Consider the following 21,928-nt stretch of genomic DNA (forward strand, 5'->3'; position numbering starts at 1 on the left):
AGACATGCCTCATATTAAAAGCCCAATTGAGGTATTCAATGTTTCTGATTCCCAGACCTCCCTCACATTTAGGCAAACACACCTTAGTCCAAGCAACAGTAGCTCTTTTGTGGCCATGATCTATTCCTGACCATAAGAACTTACCAAAGAGGCCATTCAGCTCAGTATAAACCCTCTTAGGTAGCAAAAAGACAGAAAGCCAGAAGATCAGCATGCTATTAAGAACCACATTGATAAGGAGCATTCTCCCAGCAAAGGTAAGATACCTTGCTTTCCAAGACTGGACTCTCTTCTGAACTTTAGAAATTAGTGGAAGACATTCAGTACAGGACAGGCAAGAAGAAACCAAGGGTAAACCCAAATACCTCATAGGTAGAGTGACCTCCTAAACCCCAACTTTGCTCTGATAGCCTGCTTACCAACTTCCTCAACACCAGCAAAGAAAATAGAGCTTTTGTTGTTATTAGCTGCCAATCCAGCGCAAACCTGGAAATCATCCAAGACAAGATCATAGATGAATTCAACCATAGAAACTTCCAAGAACCATTAAAAAATGACAATGAAAGAAAAGAGTACCTGTGACTCTGTGAGAATGACGATTTCCACTTAACGAGACACTCTAGAGAGAGAGAGAGAGAGAGAGAGAGAGAGAGAGAGAGAAAACTTCAGAATGACAGATGAAAGAAAAAGGGCACGTTGGATTTTATAGAGGGATAACAGAAATTTAAATCACCTAATTTAATTAGTAGTAAGATATTCCAAAAACAGATTAATTAGTAAGAAAACCCCAATGATTATACAGAGAATTAAGTGTGAACAAATCTAGAGAGAGATAGATAGGGCAAATCACAGTCAGACAGAAGAAAATGCAGGGGAAATTGGTAAGAGGAGAGGGTAAGCACATATTGGTTGAACCAACCTACACTGATCATTTTGGTTCAAATTTCAATATGGTTTGACTTCGGCTTGATCATTTTGGAATAGCTGCAATCAAACTAAACTGCATTAAACCAAATCAGCTTAAGTTTTGATTGGTGAGTAAGAGTTCTGCGAATCTATTTACGAAAGTGATAATGTAGAAGATAAAGATGGAAACAATAAGGAAGATCAACGTTGACCCGATAGTATAATCAAATCGTGGTTCGCTGTATAGATGACAACACAAAGATAAATAATCTTTTTACTTATAAAAATAAGAAAGTTAGTTTGATAATACGAAAACTTCGTACTTCACTTAAGTTTTAACTTTCTTTTTATGTTGTATCATTAATTGATTTAGCATCCTCGCAGGATGTGGCTTGTAAATTCATGAATGTTCTCATAATTAACCATTTTTTATGTGGTAAATTACATCTTTAGTAAGGGGACTACTCATGTTGGAGCTTAGGTTTATTAGCCTTATTCATATGCCAATTGGGTTTTTAGAAACCTAATCTCATGTAATGGAGCCCAAAAAACTTAACACATTAAGTTTGGCTATCACTATACGTGTAAATATATCACATTGAAACACCTAAAACTTAACATATTCAACATCAAATATTTCAGTCTCGGTAAGATTTGTAAGTTTTGGATATAAAAGGTTCCGAACGAATTTCTTGCTACGAGATAGGATAGCCGACAAAAATATCAGCCAAACATTAACCTCAATTGTGAAGGTTATATTTCGACAACAAATGGAAATAAGAAAGTATTAATACTTTTGAAAGTTTGCCTTTGTTTTCTCAAAGATTTCTTCTGCCATGAGAGCCTCACTGCCTTCTGCCCTTTTGATCTCTAAATCGACCTTTTGGTAGGAACCAGTACTACCCCTCAATGCCTCTGAGGTGAATTTGTTAAATCCAACAGGCCATGCTGCTTCTGCTTTAGCTCCCCATACCAACCCTCTTATATCAAGAAGTATATATATCAAATCAAAGCACTCGATCGAGTTATGCTGAAAGAAAGAAGATTATATATGTAGATATATATAAATGCACGAGAAGCAGAGAAAATGACCGTCCAACCTTTATTTGTGAAAACTGAATGGCACCGAACCGAAGCACATTGAACAAGGCTCGGACGAAGCATACATCTCACAGTCAGAGAGCTTACTTCTGTTTAGCTTCTTACAAGGCTATACAAGAAAAAGAAATCGTGTGTACTTTTTCTTAAGATCCGACCCTTTGGAGGTTAAAATTGTGAGAGTGGCAAATGTGCCTCATTTGTTCCTAAGTAGTCTTAGATTTATCTCACCGCGAAAACTAGCTCAACATCTACGTGATAATTTTCTTCACACTTATAAAGTGATCACTACCTCCTCTTTCAACCAATGTGGGACTACACGCTAAAAGTGTGTCGCGATAGCTCTCAGTTAGATATTTTTCATCGAATCATATTTCAGATCTGATACAAAAATGTAAGACAAATGTAATTGCTTGGCCAGTTGGCCCCTTTATATATGTGAAGCAAGGGAGACTAACCTCTCTTATTGCAGTCATCTCAGCATGGGCAGTTAGATCAGTGTGCTTCAAACACATATTGTGACAACTTACAACTATTTCACCATTTAGAACATAAAATGCACCAAAAGGGTATCCATCTCCATTTTCCACTCCTTTATATGCTTCATCTATTGCTTTCATTAAGAATGTGCTGTCCTTATACTCTTGCTCTAACATGAAAACTTTGATCAATACATTAAACCCTAGATCTTCCCACTTAACACAGAGAATCAAATAGCAATTGAAACAATATTAACTTATTTTTATTCACATGTTATACATTATACCAAATATTCTATCTGCACATAATATTTAATTCCATAAATAATTCGTTTGCCAATTCAGGAACACGAGAACTATTTGTTTCAATATATGTGCTTGAAATTTGGATATTTTCGCTATCAATCAAACAAAAGGTGAAAGGTATCGCAAATATCAATAAAATTAATAAATATTCATAATACATACTATGCCAGCAAATCTTAAACAACCTTACGTTGTTCCGGAAAGTGAGACAAATCTAGACTGAAATCCACATGGATAGCTTGGTTTCAACCCACCACCGTTTTAAAGCTCTAAAAGTGGGTTGAACACAAGAAACCATCTTCTGATCGAAAAGACTTCAATTTTTTAACTTTTGTAGCTACCAAAAGAAAACTTGTAGAAATAAGATCTCTGAAGCAATATGAGAGAGAAAAGGATAGTACCATTAGTGGTTTCCATCTCTTAGATCTGAAAGATTGAATAGTCCATAAGATTAGCAAGAAACTAAGTAAACAAGAACCAAATACTTTCCCAAATTCAGGATAGATTAGAGAAATTACTTTTATTATTCTTAGTAGTCCCTGTCAAATTCATTACTTTTATAATCAAGGGTTATTATAGGCAAGGGGTCACACATAACTGTTCCATATGTTGATTTATGAGTATGACATTTTACTTTTTTAGGAAAATGTTATTGATGATCCGTTAAATATTATGAACGAAATTCGCAGTTTTAGTTAGGTTTAAAACGTTATGATATAAATTTTGTGATAAACCGCCCCACTAAAACTCGAACTCATGTGACCCTTAAATTTAAGAGGGGTGCGAATGCGTGGCGAAAGATCCATTTGCATGAAACTATTTTTTCACGTCTATTCATCTGTTACCATTCATACTGGATCAACTCTGATCAAAAGACCTTTCAGCAAAAAAAAATACTTTAACTGAAAGACCAACCTTTTAAAGACTAGAAGTTATTGTGTGCAACAAACACGTGAATGTTGCAAAAACTGGATTCTTCCCATAAAAGAATTACTTGTTTGCTCCGACCTCGGTGTCACATACAAATGTTTTTTCTTTTTTTGGTTAAGTTAACATACAAATGTTATGAAGTCAATGGTTGCGCTAAGTGAATGTGAGATATTGCAATAAACAAAGTGGGTCTATGTTAAGAGTTTATAAAAGCATCATGCAAGCAGATGAGAAAGAGCGAACACAAAATAAATACAAGTATACCATTTAATGGTTACGATGAACATATACGTATTTGCTAAAATAATACTTATTTACGTGATTAAGTAACACCTTGTGTTGAAAGCATGTAATAGAATGCTCCGATAACAGTTGTTTATGTTTTCTTAACCAAAAACAGATGTCATGTTTGAAGAAAACCAGAAATGTCAATAAAAATCGCGAAATAAATAAAGATTTTCGAGTTTGCTCGTTGTATCAACATTGTTTCTACATCAATTTTAACAATGCTTAAAACACCAATCAAATCAGTAAGACACAAAATCTGAGTTTTGGTGGTAACATCTATTAAAAAAAAAAATATTTATGAGTTTGTTCGTTGTATTAACATCATATTTTAAAATGCTTAATACACCAGTCAATTTGTCTGTTAAAAATCAACATCTGCTAAAAACTTGATATCTAGAGAAAGAACCGAAAAATAGATCTAAAATTGTACTTCTTGTTTTTTAGAACAAGAATTTTTTTTTGTATAAAGCCTTTTCACTTTGTTAGGAAATTATATGATATGCAAGTAAAACTCAGAAATATTATAAGAAGATTAAACATTGTAAGATAAAGAAACACGTAGAAGAATCTCATTAATGGTGCTCAAGATAACTAGATTTGAAATTTACAAAATTTATTTCTCTAAAACACTATGAAAAGAGCAAAAGTAGGAGTGTATGAAGATAGAGATTAAAGAAGACGGAGATGGAGATTATAGACGAATACGTTTGGAAAGTTGAATATATATTGAAAGGTAGAAAGGTTATTAGGTGAAAAATGGACCACTTCCAGATGGGAAAAACAATACCGAGATCCGTATTTGGGTTTGAAATGAAAGTGATTTTAAAAAAATAATTTTTTTATTGTTTTTTCTGTAGTGGATCTAGTTTTTTTTTTTTTTTTTTGTTGAATATCTAGTTCTCTATTTGATGGGCTTTTCACTGTCTTTTTAAAAACTAATCTAGTATACCACTTTACTTAGGTGGAAATTTTTCTCTCTTCCATTTTTAATTTGGTGACTTTTTTGGCATTTCATTTTTTTTTTCCTCAAATACATATTTCCACAAAAAATCATCGGTTAATTACTTGGCACATCTAAGTTTTTATTACAAGTGTCCAATTGTTAGTTAGTATGTCAGAGTGAATAGTAATTAATAAATGCAATTACTTACCCTAAAATGTCTGTCCCAATGATTATAACCAAGTTCATAAATTCAATGGGGTCCGGCATTGAGGTTATAGACTTGTTATATATAGGGGCACTACTTTCACTTTCTTTGATAGCTCCGCTTCCTTCACTAGAGAAAAAAGAAGGTTGATTAAAAGTCTAGTTAGTCATTTTATAATGAGGGGTTGGGCAAAAGGTACATTTTTTTCTCCAAAAGAAGAAGCAGGCCCACTGCACATAAAGTATGAGGGGCAGGTCCACTAGTCAAATCATTGTGGGAAATTACAACAATAACAAAATTTTTACTCCTATTTACATAAATTGCCACCCGAAATTACAAAAATGCCATCCCGTGTTTCACGTTTCTCTCCACACTTTGTTCTCCACTTTCTCTCTCTACATTAACAAATTAACGCCGTCCTCTCCATCTTTCTCTCAAATCTAAACTAATTTTTTTCTCTTTCTACAAATATTTTTCTCTTTCTCTTCAAATACTTTATATCTTTGTGATTTTTTTCTTTTGTTTAAGTAAATAATTTTTTTAAAATCTTGAAGTTCTTTTCTTTTTTAGGAAATACGAATAGATATTACTACTAAATTTTTTTTTTGGTTTAGTAACAATTACGTTTTGATAACAAACTGTACAAAGAGAAATTTTTCTTATTCTTGGTAGTTTTTCATTAGTTTGTTTCCAATATTTTTGGTAGTTTTCCATTAATTTGATTCTAAACATATTTTCTCTCTCCAATCTTAACTTCTTTCCTTCTCTCAAATATTTTCTCCTTATATGATGGAGAGTTTATAGGAAGGAAAGACATTCCTTCCAAAACATAAATTACTTTCAAAGAAAATTTATGGGACATTTTTCTTTGTATTGTACATTTTTTTATTTACTGGACACTTTTGTACTAGGAATTGTCATTTGTACCAAGAATTTTTTTGTTTACTGGGAATTGTTTTATGACCATTTAGTTATGTACTAGACACTTTTGTACTCGAATTTTTCTTGTGTACTAGGAATTTTTCTATGTACTAGGCATTTGGTTATGTACGAGACTTTTTTTCTGGGAATATTTTTTTTGTGCGAGGATTTTTTTTATGTACAAGTCATTTAGTTATGTATCAGACACTTTTTGTATTAGGAATTTTCTTGTGTACCGGAAATTGTTCTATGTACTAGCCATTTGATTATGTACTGGACACTAGTAAAATATTCGAAGGAAACTTTAAGATGTTAAGTAGTGTGACTCTATGCACCCTACATAATCATCTAAATGTGATAATATAAATGATATTTACTGGACATTTACGAATTTACGATGCATAGTATAACTTTTTATGTACTCTGCCTTCTTAACATGAACCAGGAATTTTGAAATGTACAGGACATTTGGTTATTTACTAAACATTTTTCACTGAGAATTTTCTTGTGTACCGGGAATTGTTTTATGTACTATACATTTTTTTTTATTTCTAGGTCACTTTTGTACTGGGAATTATCTCGTGTACCAGGAATTGTTTTATTTACTAGCCATTTGGTTATTTACTAAACACTTTTGTACTGGGGATTTTCTTGTTTACCGGGAATTGTTTTATGTGCTGGCCCTTTGGTTATGTACGTGACACTTTTATATTGGAAATTTTCTTATGTACCGGGAATTATTTTATGTAATTTCTATTTGGTTATGTACTAGACACTAGTAAAATATTTGAAGGAAACTTTAAGATGTTAGGTACTGGAAATTTTCTTTTGTACCGGGAATTTTTTAGTAAAAAAAAATAAAATAGTCAACGCAAATCAAGTTAAGGATAACTCTTAAATTGGAAATTTAAACATTTATCAAATCTTCATTCTTCACTATAAGCTCTGTTTCTAAACCTAAATTGGAAATTTCTCGAAAATCTATGAATCTCTGTCTAAGAAAAAGATTTCACGTTGCATCCTTGACAAAATAAGGAAAAAGATAGAAATATGAGGCGAATGAAAATAGAAAATGTACAGTGAACTTCCACATAACAAAGAAACGTGGGAACGGATAAGGAACGGTAAAATGTGGCGGGAACTGAAGAATGTACACTACATTTCAACACGTAAAGGTAGATCTATGACGTTAAATTTAACAAAAAATGGTACAGTTTCCTAAAGGCTATAAGTTTGGTTGATGAAGAAGGTTAAATTAGGGTTGGATTTGTCTTGCTTAATTGTATCTGAAAACCTTTCATCTTCGTCGTCAACGGGAGCCTGAAGTTTAAATCTTGACTTTTTAGATACTCAAATCCTAAATGACAGAATATCAAAACCATCTTAAATCATGAAAACACATTCACCATTAGAGTAAAGTCAGAGTTCAACTCAAAACTACTCATGCAAAAGATTTAAACTTTCATTCATTTTAAAATAGAAAATCGATCTTATATTTGACCAAAACTAGACTCAAACAACCCAAAAGCAAAACAAACAGAAATCAAAATCCAAAAAACAAACAAGATGGAGAGGAAGAAAGGAGAAAAAACAAAATACCCAAAACTGGACAAACAAAGGGGTGAATAACAGGTGAAAAATCCGTTCAGAAATCGGATAGCTGAGTCCTTTTTCCTTGTTTTCCCCCTTTCATAAAGACTTATTTGGGGGAAATGAAACCTAAATTCCTTAACATTCAAAATCAAGCAACTTTAAATCCATAACTCTAGATCAGAACTTTTCACCGTAAAAAAAAATCATACGATCTGAACTTAATCGGAACTCAGAATTTCTTTGCTTTACTAAGAGAGAGTATGATGAGAGAGACAAAGAAGAGAGAACTGTATAAATTTGAGAGAGAGAGATGTAGATGTGAATAAAGAAGATAAAGATAAAAAGGGTATTAGGGTATTAAAATAGTTAGGCACAATTCCCCCAATTCCTGCTGTACTTTTTTTTATCTCGGGCCCACCAAAATCTGACGCGTTGGACCCCCTCCTTATTTCCAAAAAGCCTAGGGCCTTACTCACATTCACACCGTCCTTTTTGGACTGTTAACTCAAAAAGGCTTTTATAATCCTTTTGGAGATCAAGGGCTCAAGTTGCTTATCAAGCCAAAGAATTTTGAGAGCTATTCCTCATGGAGAGAAGATCAAACATAAAGAAGGTCAAATATCTTCTAACTATCTAACTTTTATTTTTCATGTCTTTTAGAGTTTGCCTCTCATTGTTTTTACTATTTTCTCTTATGGTCAATATTTTGTTTGATACCCTAACTTTGTCCCAAATTTGTCACCCTTTGACCCACTCTAGTTGGTCTCTTTTGGTTTTTTTTTTTGTTCCAACCTTTAGTTGGTTGATGGGCACACAATCTATAAATATAAACACATTTGATTAGAATCTTGTCACAAAAATATAGTGATTGGTCTACCCGGCGAAGGAAAGAGATAATTCCACCCCAAGAGGCAGGGGTGGCCCGGGCCCAAAGCAGCCAAAGCGGCCGCTTTGGGCCCCAACGTGATGGAGGGCCTAATGTTTTGGATTTTAATGTCTGTTTGTCAAACAATAATAACGTTCTAAACTATGTTAGACCATATCTTGAGTTGTAGCTCAATGGTTAGGGTTTTTGATTATATGTAAGAAGTCAACGGTTCGATTCCACCCATAAGCGTTCTTTTTACAAATTTTGTTTTAACATATAGGGCCCCGATTTTTAACGCCGCTTGGGGCCTCCAAAATGTTTGGGCCGGCCCTGCCAAGAGGTGAACAATGAGTTGAATATCGTATATCATGTCCATATATGTATTAAAGAGGAATCTTCAAGGGCTCTTAGGTTGTATTCGTGCTTCTAATGGATTTAAGCGTGAAAAGAGGATTGGGTGGAATTGTCAAGGGTTCTTAGGCTGTATTTGTGCTTTTAGAGGATCAATTTCTAATTTTGATATTTATTTATGCATAATGTCTTCAAAAATATATGTTTTTTTTTACGTTGTTTTCGTTTTTTTTACTTAAGCTCCAAATCAGATTTACTTAAACACTATTAGTGAAGGGATTATTACGTTGTCTATAACTTGCATGCACCGAGTTTAACTAAGGGGAAGGAGATGATTTATTTTGTCAATAATATTTTGATGTTATAGACAATAAACTTCCCAATAAGAAGAATCTCCTCAACTCATGGAAGATATGCTTACAAACTAAGCAATAACAACCACACGGAAATTAATACAAAATAGAAAGTAGATAATCCAAGTCAACTCAAAAAGATCAAATCCGTCCACTCCTTGTAAAGACCTAATTCCGTCATTAAGCGGTAGATGGGGATAAATCAAGAAACTAGTGATCCTATAAGATGAAGAAGGGAAATGATTGGACAAATATGTAGGTAATTATGATGCAACAAAGAAATCTCTTTTGTCATGGAAACTGCTAAGCGCACAAAGGATTTTTGACAAAAGTTTCGACTTGATGAGTCGTACGTGTAAAATAACGGTACAGATCAAACTCAAACTTTAGAAAAATGTGGTATATTAGTAAAAATGAGTCATTAAATCTAAGATTTTGTCATGGTAGCACTCCCGTTTTGTGATTATCTTTGGGGGAATGGTCCTAATAAAATGACTTACTGGAGAATTTGGAGCGGAGGGTGTGTAACAAGGGGAATGGGGCTCTCCTTAGTAAATGGAAATGATGTTATGGTAATCAACCCTAGGTACTCAAATACACAAGTAGTAAAAGACCACTTGTATATGGAAGTGGTGGCTCTGCCTTTGTGCTGGCTCTTGCGTGGTAGAGATTGGGTAATAATGGGTGATGTAGTTAAAGGAAGACAAAAAGTTGGGCTGCTTTTTGAATATGTGAATGTACAACTCAAATAGCGATCCCATATATTGGTGAAGTACTACTTAAGTAAAAAGAAGAGCAACTTTCGTTGTCAAAGTACACCCTAATTTTACTCGTTGTTTTAGTTTCAGATTATGCATGATAATATTTTAGCCAATAAGGTTAGAAACAAGAGATCTCAAACAAAAACGAGGCAATGCGGTCGGATATGGTACATGTTAAAACTACAAAATATATTGTTATTTTAAGTACATTAAAAACCCTATCATTTTAATTATTTGATTGATGGATTTGTTTCTTTGTAGGAACTCAAGCAATATAGCTCATGAAGCTACTTCTATTGAGGAGGCAGTCCCTATTCTCTCATCTTTTAGTGGAGGTATAATATGCTCCATGCTTTTTTATATCTTTAGTTTATTGACATTACCTCTCTCATTAAACTCTATCACTTTTCTAACCCTAACCTAAATCTTGGTCGTATTTATATTTTAGGCATATGAGTTTATTTATTTGCAATAACTTATTCTTTTTTTGTACAATGCAAGTTTGGAATCGACTTCTTCCACCGAGAAAAAGGAGAAGTGAGTACAAGAGACAGAGAGAGGAAGAACAAGAAGAGCTTGAAAAGCAGAAAATTGTACAAGAGAAACAATTCGAAAAAGAAATAGCACTCGTCAACAACGAAAACATCAAAAAGAGTTGTACTGACAACGTAAAAGAAGCAATAGTGAGTACAAAATGTAGCCGATACAGCGGAAACGGTTGGAGGTGCAAAGGGATTCCTTTAATGGGATACTCTCTTTGTGAGTACCATCAAGAGGTTACTAGGAATGCAAAGCTGAAGAAGCCTACTGGTTCAACAGTCGAATGTATTAACCATTCAGACATGGTTATTGATTAAGGATAGTTATGGTAGCAGTGAAAGAAGACTAGGACAAGTTAATTGGTATTCATGGGAATTTGAGAATGCAAACAAAACAATATCTTAAGCTTTTTTGTTAGAAATGAAACCCTAGCTTTATTGATTTCACAAAAGTAAGTAGGATTGCAACTAATGAGCTATTTATAGCTTTTAGAGACAGATTAACAAACTCCTAACAAACTTGTTAACTACCATTTAGCTCATAACTAACTCCTAAACAGAATCTGTTATTATACCAAAGGCACCACTGTAGTTAATCTTTTGATTTAGTTACATCATGATTACACCTCAACTTATATACTCTAACATCCCCCCTCAAGCTGAGGGATCGATAGAGAGAGAAGCTTGGACCTTAGCGCAGCAAATTGGGGAGAAGGCAGACCCTTAGTGAAGAGATCAGCTGGTTGATCCGAGGTTGGGATATAACGAATCACAAGCTTACCAGCAGCTACTAAGTCACGAACAAAATGAAAATCCACCTCGATATGTTTGGTTCGAGCATGGCAAAAGGGTTAGATGCTATATTCTTGGCACCAACATATGTACCTCAATAAGTAAATAAGAAATCCAAAGTAAATCTGCTGTGACAAAAGATAAGGCTTTGTACTCAGCCTCTGTTGAGGATCGAGCAACAGTGGACTATTTCTTTGAGCTCCATGAGACTAATGAGTTGCCTAGAAAAACACAATAACCATTGGTGCTTCTCCTTGTGTCTGGGCAGCCAGCCCAATTAAAGTCACAATAAGCCACCAAATGAGAGATATCACCAGGAGTGATAGTTACACCACAATCAATTGTTCCCTTCAAATATCTAAGGATTCTCTTAAGTAATAGCAAGTGAGATTCAGTAGGTTCTTGCATAAATTGAACCACATAATTCACAGCAAAGCATATATCTGGTCTAGGCATAGTGAGATACTGTAGGCCCCCCACAAGTGTTCTATAGAAAGAAGGATCAGAAACAGGAGCACCATCAAGTTTAGACAACCTATTCCCAGCTGAAACAGGTGTAGAACATGACTTGCAATCCAACATATCAGCCTTTTTGAGCAGTTCTAGGGTATATTTCTTTTGGGTAAGAAGAATAGACTTGGAGAGAGTATCTGCCAGTACTTCAATCCCAAGAAAGAAATGCAAGTCCCCTAGATTCTTCATAGCAAATTCACTACTCAAAGTAGAAATTAAAGAACTTAAAGCTTGAGGAGAACTTCCAATGAGGATGATATCATCCACATATAGCAAGAGAACAACTATGTTGGAATCATCTACCAAGAAGAACATAGAGTGATCATGTGCAATCTTATGAAAACCCAGGGTTAGAAGAAAAGAACCAAATCTATGAAACCAGGCTCGAGGAGCCTGTTTCAAACCATATAAGCTCTTATGTAATAAACAAACATGTTTAGGTCTTGACTCATCAATAAACCCTTGAGGTTGGACCATATGCACTGTCTCTTCTAGGAGGCCATGCAAGAATGCATTTGACACATCAAGTTGCTGTATTTTCGAAGACCTAGACACAACAAAGGACAGAATAGTTCGAATAGTAGTAGCTTTCACAACAGGGCTAAATGTTTCAGTATAATCCAAGCCCTCATGTTGATGAAATCCCTTAGCTACCAGCCTTGCCTTGTACCTTTTTATTTGTCCATTAGATTTGTATTTAATCTTGAACACCCACTTATTACCCAAAACATTCATGTGAGGTTCAAATGGAACAAGAGACCAAGTGTGGTTTTGTTTCAAAGCTAGAAACTCCTCTTCCATGGCTTTAACCCATTTTGGATCAGAAGCAGCTTGTTTAAAAGAGGAAGGTTCACAAGATTCAAGCAAAGAAAGAAAGGTAGAGTGAATGGGATACCTGCCATTAAAGTGAGCTACATGATCAGGAATATATTTGGGTTTGATGATTCCATTCCTGAGTCTAGTTTGCATACCATGAGAAGCAACAGGAATACTTGAAGTATGAGTAGAGCTTAAAGATGGTTCAGAAGCAGTTATAGTAGGTGCAGGTGATGTAGAAGGAGATGACATGGATACTTGTAGTACATTAAGAGGAGACAATAGAGAAGCCCCATATGAGTTAGAACTAGAAGAACACTCCTTGAATGGGAACTCATTTTCACAAAAGATGACATTTCTTGTCATATACCATCTCTCATTTGATATATCCAGACACTTGAACCCTCTATAAGACATATCATAACCCAAGAAGACACATTTCACAGACTTTGGACTTAATTTGTCCATTCTGGAATGAGATACATGAGGATAACAGGTGCACCCATATATTCGAAATAGAGAATAATCAGAATGTTTCCCAAATAACATCTCAAATGGTGATTTTCCTTCAAGTACCATAGTAGGTAACCTATTAATGATGAATGTAGCAGTAGCATAAGCTTCAAACCAGAATCTCTTTGGTGCTTGAGAATGAAATAGAAGAGAGTTTCCAATTTCTGTTATATGTCTATTCTTCCTCTCAGCCTTGCCATTTTGCTGAGGGGTGTATGGACATGAACACCTAAAGGAAATTCCACATTGATCTAGGAAGAATTTGAACTCTCCCTTAGATAACTCAGGAGCACCATCACTCTGAAAATACTTGATAGTAGAGGAGAATAAGTTTTCACTTAGTTGCTTGAATTTCCTGAAGCAATGAATACTATCTGGCCTGATCTTCAGAGGAAAAAGCCAAACATGTCTGCTATAATCATCTAAGAAAAGAATGTAGTACCTATATCTTTCTTTTGAAGGAATAGGAGAGGGTCCCCATATGTCACAATGCATTAATTACAATGGAGAAGGTGAATGATTTTCTGAAGTTGAAAAGGGCAAAGACTTACTCTTAGCCAATCTACAAAAATGACATGGCCCTTTTGAATCCTTAAGAGCAATAGTAATAAGCTTGTTTCTTTGTAAGAGATGTAGAATAGACTCAGAGGGATGGCCTAACCTTTTGTGCCAGGTTGAAGAAGATGCAGCCAATATAGAAGAGTAAGCTTGCTGTGACAATGACTTATGAACTTGAAATGTAATAGGATACAAGTTATTCCCCATTTCTCCCTCATTTAAAACTCTATCAGACCATAGATCCTCCACTTTGTAACCCCAAGGAGAGAATTCAACTAAACATTGATTGTCTTTTGTGAACTTTGAGATAGAAAGTAAATTTCTCTGAATATGAGGAACTAAAAGAACATTCTTAAGCTGAAAATTATGAGAGGTAGTAATGAGTTCAGCATCACCAATGCTCTTGATAGGGATGCACATCCCACTACCAACCATAACAGAGTCAGATCCCTCATAATCTCTTGAGCTTTTCATGGTTAAAGTATCATGGGTCATATGGCTCGTGGCTCCAGTATCAGCTAGCCATACTGTGGGCTCAGACTCATGAATAGCAGATTCTAAAAGATTTGGTACTAGAATAGCCATATTAGCTTCATGAGGTTCAAAATCTTCTGGTGAAGTACCAAAGAAAGACTCATATGCTTCATCATCACTAGGATTAAAAGAGGGAAAATCAGATTGTACCTGAGTAGAGCTATCTCCTTCCTCATAAAGATGAAGACCAGCAAAATTGTGTCTTTGTTGACTCGAATGATTGTTGAATTTCTTGAAATTGTTTCTATTGGAGTTGCTATAGATGTAATTGTTACTTTGTTGATTGCTTTGTTGATTGCTTTGTTGATTTCTTTGTTGATTGCTGTATTGATTGCTTTGTGAATTGTTGTAGTTATAATTATTTGGACCTTGATTATAAGACTGTGGATTACTGTAATCAGAAGTAGAATTGTGAACTTTGAATTGTTCCTCAGAAGGTGTATAACGAAATCGACATCTAGAAGCTGGATGTCCCCATCGCTTGCAGATTCCACAAGGAATTGCTGTGAAATCATAATCAATAGCTCGTTCACCTGCCTGATTTGAATGAAATGATTGATTTTGAATATTAGGTCGTGATTGTCTCATTTGTGAAGAATTGAAATTCTTCATACTAGAATCGGACTTGAACTGATTAGCAAACTGTTCTTTCTTAGCAAAATAAACAGCATTAGTTTCAGTTGTATCTTGTAAACTCAACCATTGTTCATGATGGATTAATCGAGTTCGAATTTCAACAAATGATTGAGGAGAATCTCGATTATGCATAGTGATGATAAAATGATTATATTCCTTACCAAGACCTTGAAGAGTGATTCTACATAATTCTTTATCAGGAATCTTCTCATTAACAGCAGTAAGAGCATCAGCCAATGATTTGATTCGACGAAGATAAATAATGGAAGAATAACCTTTTCTGATATGTTGAATCGGATATCGAAGTGTCGTGATCTTAGATTCATATTCCTCAACAAAACTTAGAGAAAGGAAATTCCAGATCTCATAAGCAGTTGATAATCCTAGCACATCAGAAGAAATTGATCGAGTGAAAGTCGATTTGAGACACGATTGGACATAGTTATCATTTTTTCTCCAAGTTAAGAAATCTGGATTCATAACTTGTCTTCCTCCATCATTAATGTTTTGTGGTGGAGCAATGATGGAACCATCAACATAACCAAAAAGATCAGCTCCAATCAAAATAGTCTCAAATTGATTTTTCCAAATGAGGTAATTAGAATTATCAAGTTTCTCAGAAACATAATTCGATAGATGAGAAATTGAATTACCAGGCATAGGAACAATCGGAGAAGAAGCAGATGAAGAAGAAATCACCATTGATAACGATATAAGGTTTCGAAGTGATCACAATAGAGAGAGAAAGTTGAGAAGAGAAGAAGCTTCGGAAAAAAAAAATCAACTCTGGCTCTTATACCATGTTAGAAATGAAACCTAGCTTTATTGATTTCACAAAAGTAAGTAGGATTACAACTAATGAGCTATTTATAGCTTTTAGAGACAGATTAACAAACTCCTAACAAACTTGTTAACTAACATTTAGCTCATAACTAACTCCTAAACAGAATCTGTTATTATACTAAAGGCACCACTGTAGTTAATCTTTTGATTTAGTTACATCATGATTACACCTCAACTTATATACTAACACTTTTTAAATCAAGACTTGTTGCTATTTTTTTTTTCGATATGAAATCAACTAATCAAGACTTCTTGTTAAGTTAGTATTAGTATTCCCTTTATTTCTAGCAATTTTTGATTTTTATCTGCAGCTACATACCATTTTCGAATACATTGTTAAATTCAACATTAGAAAATCAAAGCAGAGGTAGGGTTTCTTGGGTAGCAGCAGCAGCAGGAAGCATGATTAGTCCAGCTGAAGGAGTTAGGTCTAAAAGGATGATTTAATTACCTCCTTGACCCACTCTGAAACAATAAGAGAGTTGCTATGCTTTATTCTTCATGGAACAATCTGTGAATGTGATTGTTTATGGCGTGGCTGTAATAAATTTATCTACAGTCACTGTGAACAATAAACCCTATTCCAGCTTTCTCCAGAATTGAAAACATGATAACTAGGGTGTGACTTGTGAGAATGACTCTGTTAAAAAAGATGATAACTAGGGTGTGACTTGTGAGAATGATAACTAGGATGGAGATTAAGATTAAAAAAGATGAAGATGGAGATTAGAGAAGGTGGAGGCTGAGATCAGAGATGAATTCAACCCTAGAAACTTCCAAGAACCATTAAAAAATGACAATGAAAGAAAAGAGTACCTGTGACTCTGTGAGAATGACGATTTCCACTTGACGATTTCCACTTAACGAGACACTCTAGAGAGAGAGAGAGAGAGAGAGAGAGAGAGAGAGAGAGAGAGAGAGAGAGAGAGAGAGAGAGAGAGAGAGAGAGAGAGAGAGAGAGAGAGAGAGAGAGAGAGAGAGAGAGAGAGAGAGAGAGAGAGAGAGAGAGAGAGAGAGAGAGAGAGAGAGAGAGAGAGAGAGAGAGAGAGAGAGAGAGAGAGGGATTCTAGAGAGAGAGAGAGACAGAGAGAAAACTTCAGAATGAGGATGAAAGAAAAAGGGCTCGTTGGGTTTTATAGAGGGATAACAGAAATTTAAATCACCTAATTTAATTAGTTAGTAAGATATTCCAAAAACAGATTAATTAGTAAGAAAACCCCAATGATTATACAGAGAATTAAGTGTGAACAAATCTAGAGAGAGATAGATAGGGCAAATCACAGTCAGACAGAAGAAAATGCAGGGGAAATTGGTAAGAGGAGAGGGTAAGCACATATTGGTTGAACCAACCTACACTGATCATTTTGGTTCAAATTTCAATATGGTTTGACTTCGGCTTGATCATTTTGGAATAGCTGCAATCAAACTAAACTGCATTAAACCAAATCAGCTTAAGTTTTGATTGGTGAGTAAGAGTTCTGCGAATCTATTTACGAAAGTGATAATGTAGAAGATAAAGATGGAAACAATAAGGAAGATCAACGTTGACCCGATAGTATAATCAAATCGTGGTTCGCTGTATAGATGACAACACAAAGATAAATAATCTTTTTACTTACAAAAATAAGAAAGTTAGTTTGATAATACGAAAATTTCGTACTTCACTTAAGTTTTAACTTTCTTTTTTATGTTGTATCATTGATTGATTTAGCATCCTCGCACGATGTGGCTTGTCAATTCATGAATGTTCTCATAATTAACCATTTTTTATGTGGTAAATTACATTTTTAGTAAGGGGCAGGGGCGGTCCTGACTTTTCAGTGGCCCGAAGCGAGGTCTGATAATGTGGTTGTCTCTATCAAATTGTAAAACGTATAAATGTATTTACATGAAAATAATAAGTACCGCAAAATATTTTCATCATATTCATATAACAAAATAATTTTTTTTGATAATTACAATCACTGAAATTTTGTTCTTCTTCAATTTTTCGATGCAAAGTCACTAACAATCGTCGAATAATCAAGATTGTCAGTCGTATTCTTCTCAATAGATAATGTAGCTAACCCGTTTAACCTTTCTTCTGACATAGTAGATCGAATATAAGACTTAATCAACTTCAACTTAGAAAAACTTCCTTCAGAGGCAACAATAACTGGTATCGTTAACATAATTCTATAAGAAACCCATGTGTTCGGTTAACAACCTTTCATATCTTTCAAAAAATCTAGCACTTCAGTTGGTCTTTTGATCTCATTTGGTAAAAGACGCTTCAACACTTTCAGTTCAGAAAATAAGTCTAGTCTGTTTATGTCATATGACTCATTATGCTTGAAAAAGGTTTCAAGGCGAACACATGAATATCTCAAATCACCATCATCTTGGGAGTTTAACTTTTTTTAACTCAAACATAAAACTAAATATTTTTTTTGTATTTTTAGTTTGCTCGAAACTGCACTTAAATGAAGAAAGAGTCTGATCTAATATGTATATGTAATAATTAACTCTAAATGCTTCTTCAGGTAACATTGATGGATCTTCACACGCATTCTCATCAAACTGTTTCTTTCTTCGAATAACACGTTTTCCCGAAATGTTGTTTCAACTCCCATTTTAATGGCAATTTCTTTAGCTTCAACCATGCCTTCTTCAAATCTCACTTCTTTATAATCTTCAAGATAACGAATGAGTCCATTCAATTTCTCTAATGCAACATCAATATCTATATCAGTTTGAAGTGTTTTACTAGCAGAGTTTACCGCAAACAATATATTATGCCAAATAACCATGCTCAAAAGGAATTCAAAATTTTCAAAGTCTTGTTTTAATATATTTTCGGCATCATAAACTGTTTTTGAATCATCACTTGTCTCCACCATTTCTTCTAAAGCTTCTCGTAATTATGGAGCTTGCAACCTAATGTCTTGGTGGCCCTTTTTACTTAACATTTTTTAAATGGGTTAAGCTTCTTGTAATCATCACTTGTCTCCACCAGTTTTTGAATCAACACTTTCTACTCTATTTCCCATAAATCAAACAAACTGTCGGACCCACCATTCATTTAAAGATCATCAAATTTGGTGGCCTTTTTTACTTAACATTTTTTAATTGGGACCCTTATAATTTTCTAAGAGAGTTGGACTTCTTATATATTTCTTACAGAAATTAATGTATCGGTGGCCCGAAGCGACGCTTTGTTCGCTTTGGCCCAGGGCCACCCCTGGTAAGGGGACTACTCATGTTGGAGCTTAGGTTTATTAGCCTTATTCATATGCCAATTGGGTTTTTAGAGACCTAATCTCATGTAATGGAGCCCAAAAAACTTAACACATTAAGTTTGGCTATCACTATACGTGTAAATATATCACATTGAAACACCTAAAACTTAACATATTCAACATCAAATATTTCAGTCTCGGTAAGATTTGTAAGTTTTGGATATAAAAGGTTCCGAACGAATTTCTTGCTACGAGATAGGATAGCCGACAAAAATATCAGCCAAACGTTAACCTCAATTGTGAAGGTTATATTTCGACAACAAATGGAAATAAGAAAGTATTAATACTTTTAAAAGTTTGCCTTTGTTTTCTCAAAGATTTCTTCTGCCATGAGAGCCTCACTGCCTTCTGACCTTTTGATCTCTAAATCGACCTTTTGGTAGGAACCAGTACTACCCCTCAATGCCTCTGAGGTGAATTTGTTAAATCCAATATGCCATGCTGCTTCTGCTTTAGCTCCCCATACCAACCCTCTTATATCAAGAAGTATATATATCAAATCAAAGCACTCGATCGAGTTATGCTGAAAGAAAGAAGATTATATATGTAGATATATATAAATGCACGAGAAGCAGAGAAAATGACCGTCCAACCTTTATTTGTGAAAACTGAATGGCACCGAACCGAAGCACATTGAACAAGGCTCGGACGAAGCATACATCTCACAGTCAGAGAGCTTACTTCTGTTTAGCTTCTTACAAGGCTATACAAGAAAAAGAAATCGTGTGTACTTTTTCTTAAGATCCGACCCTTTGGAGGTTAAAATTGTGAGAGTGGTAAATGTGCCTCATTTGTTCCTAAGTAGTCTTAGATTTATCTCACCGCGAAAACTAGCTCAACATCTACGTGATAATTTTCTTCACACTTATAAAGTGATCACTACCTCCTCTTTCAACCAATGTGGGACTACACGCTAAAAGTGTGTCGCGATAGCTCTCAGTTAGATATTTTTCATCGAATCATATTTCAGATCTGATACAAAAATTTAAGACAAATGTAATTGCTTGGCCAGTTAGCCCCTTTATATATGTGAAGCAAGGGAGACTAACCTCTCTTATTGCAGTCATCTCAGCATGGGTAGTTGGATCAGTGTGCTTCAGGCACATATTGTGACAACTTACAACTATTTCACCATTTAGAACAATAACTGCACCAAAAGGGTATCCATCTCCATTTTCCACTCCTTTATATGCTTCATCTATTGCTTTCATTAAGAATGTGCTGTCCTTATTCTCTTGCTCTAACATGAAAACTTTGATCAATACATTAAACCCTAGATCTTCCCACTTAACACAGAGAATCAAATAGCAATTGAAACGATATTAACTTATTTTTATTCACATGTTATACATTATACCAAATATTCTATCTGCACACAATATTTAATTCCATAAATAATTCGTTTGCCAATTCAGGAACACGAGAACTATTTGTTTCAATATATGTACTTGAAATTTGGATATTTTCGCTATCAATCAAACAAAAGGTGAAAGGTATCGCAAATATCAATAAAATTAATAAATATTCATAATACGTACTATGCCACCAAATCTTAAACAACCTTAGGTTGTTCCGGAAAGTGAGACAAATCTAGACTGAAATCCACATGGATAGCTTGGATTCAACCCACCACCGTTTTAAAGCTCTAAAAGTGGGTCGAACACAAGAAACCATCTTCTGATCGAAAAGACTTCAGTTTTTAAACTTTTGTAGCTACCAAAAGAAAACTTGTAGAAATAAGATCTCTCAAGCAATATGAGAGAGAAAAGGATAGTACCATTAGTGGTTTCCATCTCTTAGATCTCAAAGACTGATTAGTCCATAAGATTAGCAAGAAACTAAGTAAACAAGAACCAAATACTTTCCCAAATTCTGGATAGATTAGAGCAATTACTTTTATTATTCTTAGTAGTCCCTGTCAAATTCATTGCTTTTATAATTAAGGGTTATTATAGGCAAGGGGTCACAGATAACTGTTCCATATGTTGATTTATGAGTATGACATTTTACCTTTTTAGGAAAATGTTATTGATGATCGGTTAAATATTTTGAACGAAATTCGCAGTTTTAGTTAGGTTTAAAACGTTATGATATAAATTTTGTGATAAACCACCCCACTAAAACTCGAACTCATGTGACCCTTAAATTTAAGAGGGGTGGGAATGCGTGGCGAAAGATCCATTTGCATGAAACTATTTTTTTTCACGTCTATTCATCTGTTACCATTCATACTGGATCAACTCTGATCAAAAGACCTTTCAGCAAAAAAAAAAAAAAATACTTTGACTGAAAGACCAACTTTTTAAAGACTAGAAGTTATTGTGTGCAACAAACACGTGAATGTTGCAAAAACTGAATTCTTTCCATAAAAGAATTACTTGTTTGCTCCGACCTCGGTGTCACATACAAATGTTTTTTTTTTTGGTTAAGTTAACATACAAATGTTATGAAGTCAATGGTTGTGCTAAGTGAATGTGAGATATTGCAATAAACAAAGTGGGTCTATGTTAAGAGTTTATAAAAGCATCATGCAAGCAGATGAGAAAGAGCGAACACAAAATAAATACAAGTATACCGTTTAATAGTTACGATGAACATATACGTATTTGCTAAAATAATACATATATACGTGATTAAGTAACACCTTGTGTTGAAAGCATGTAATAGAATGCTCCGATAACAGTTGTTTATGTTTTCTTAACAAAAAACAGACGTCATGTTTGAAGAAAACCAGAAATGTCAATAAAAATGGCGAAATAAATAAAGATTTTCGAGCTTGCTCGTTGTATTAACATTGTTTCTACATCAATTTTAAAAATGCTTAAAACACCAATCAAATCAGTAAGACACAAAATCTGAGTTTTGGTGGTAACATCTATAAAAACAAATAAAATATTTATGAGT

The 21,928-nt window shown here is 34.4% G+C and overlaps 1 protein-coding gene, 1 long non-coding RNA gene and 1 pseudogene across 4 annotated transcripts in view; all 3 read right to left on the reverse strand.

The window, feature by feature from the left end:
• LOC147560006 (guanosine deaminase-like) overlaps positions 1–20,787 on the reverse strand; it is a 36,102-nt gene extending 15,315 nt beyond the window's left edge. Inside the window, exon 1 of the mRNA XM_086662003.1 lies at positions 20,563–20,787. The gene's annotated coding sequence lies outside the window, so the exon portion shown is untranslated. The remainder of the gene's footprint in view (positions 1–20,562) is intronic.
• LOC147560007 (uncharacterized) lies at positions 1,890–3,298 on the reverse strand. Of its 2 annotated transcripts, none has more exons than XR_015233659.1 (3): positions 3,191–3,298; positions 2,463–2,653; positions 1,890–2,116 (listed from the first exon to the last, which is right to left on the reverse strand). It is a non-coding gene; the product is annotated as an uncharacterized LOC147560007 (long non-coding RNA). The 2 variants fall into 2 exon arrangements; XR_015233660.1 differs by having other exon boundaries at positions 2,463–2,665; positions 3,191–3,223.
• On the reverse strand, positions 19,314–20,919 carry LOC147560008 (guanosine deaminase-like; annotated as a pseudogene). The gene is made up of 4 exons (XR_015234155.1): positions 20,802–20,919; positions 20,074–20,264; positions 19,610–19,727; positions 19,314–19,495 (listed from the first exon to the last, which is right to left on the reverse strand). The product of XR_015234155.1 is annotated as a guanosine deaminase-like (transcript).
• Positions 20,920–21,928: the final 1,009 nt, after the last annotated feature.

This window comes from Eschscholzia californica, unplaced genomic scaffold (genome assembly GCF_041429995.1).
Source record: "Eschscholzia californica isolate CP2 unplaced genomic scaffold, dmEscCali1.0.p SCAF_2, whole genome shotgun sequence".
Classification (NCBI taxonomy): domain Eukaryota; kingdom Viridiplantae; phylum Streptophyta; class Magnoliopsida; order Ranunculales; family Papaveraceae; genus Eschscholzia; species Eschscholzia californica.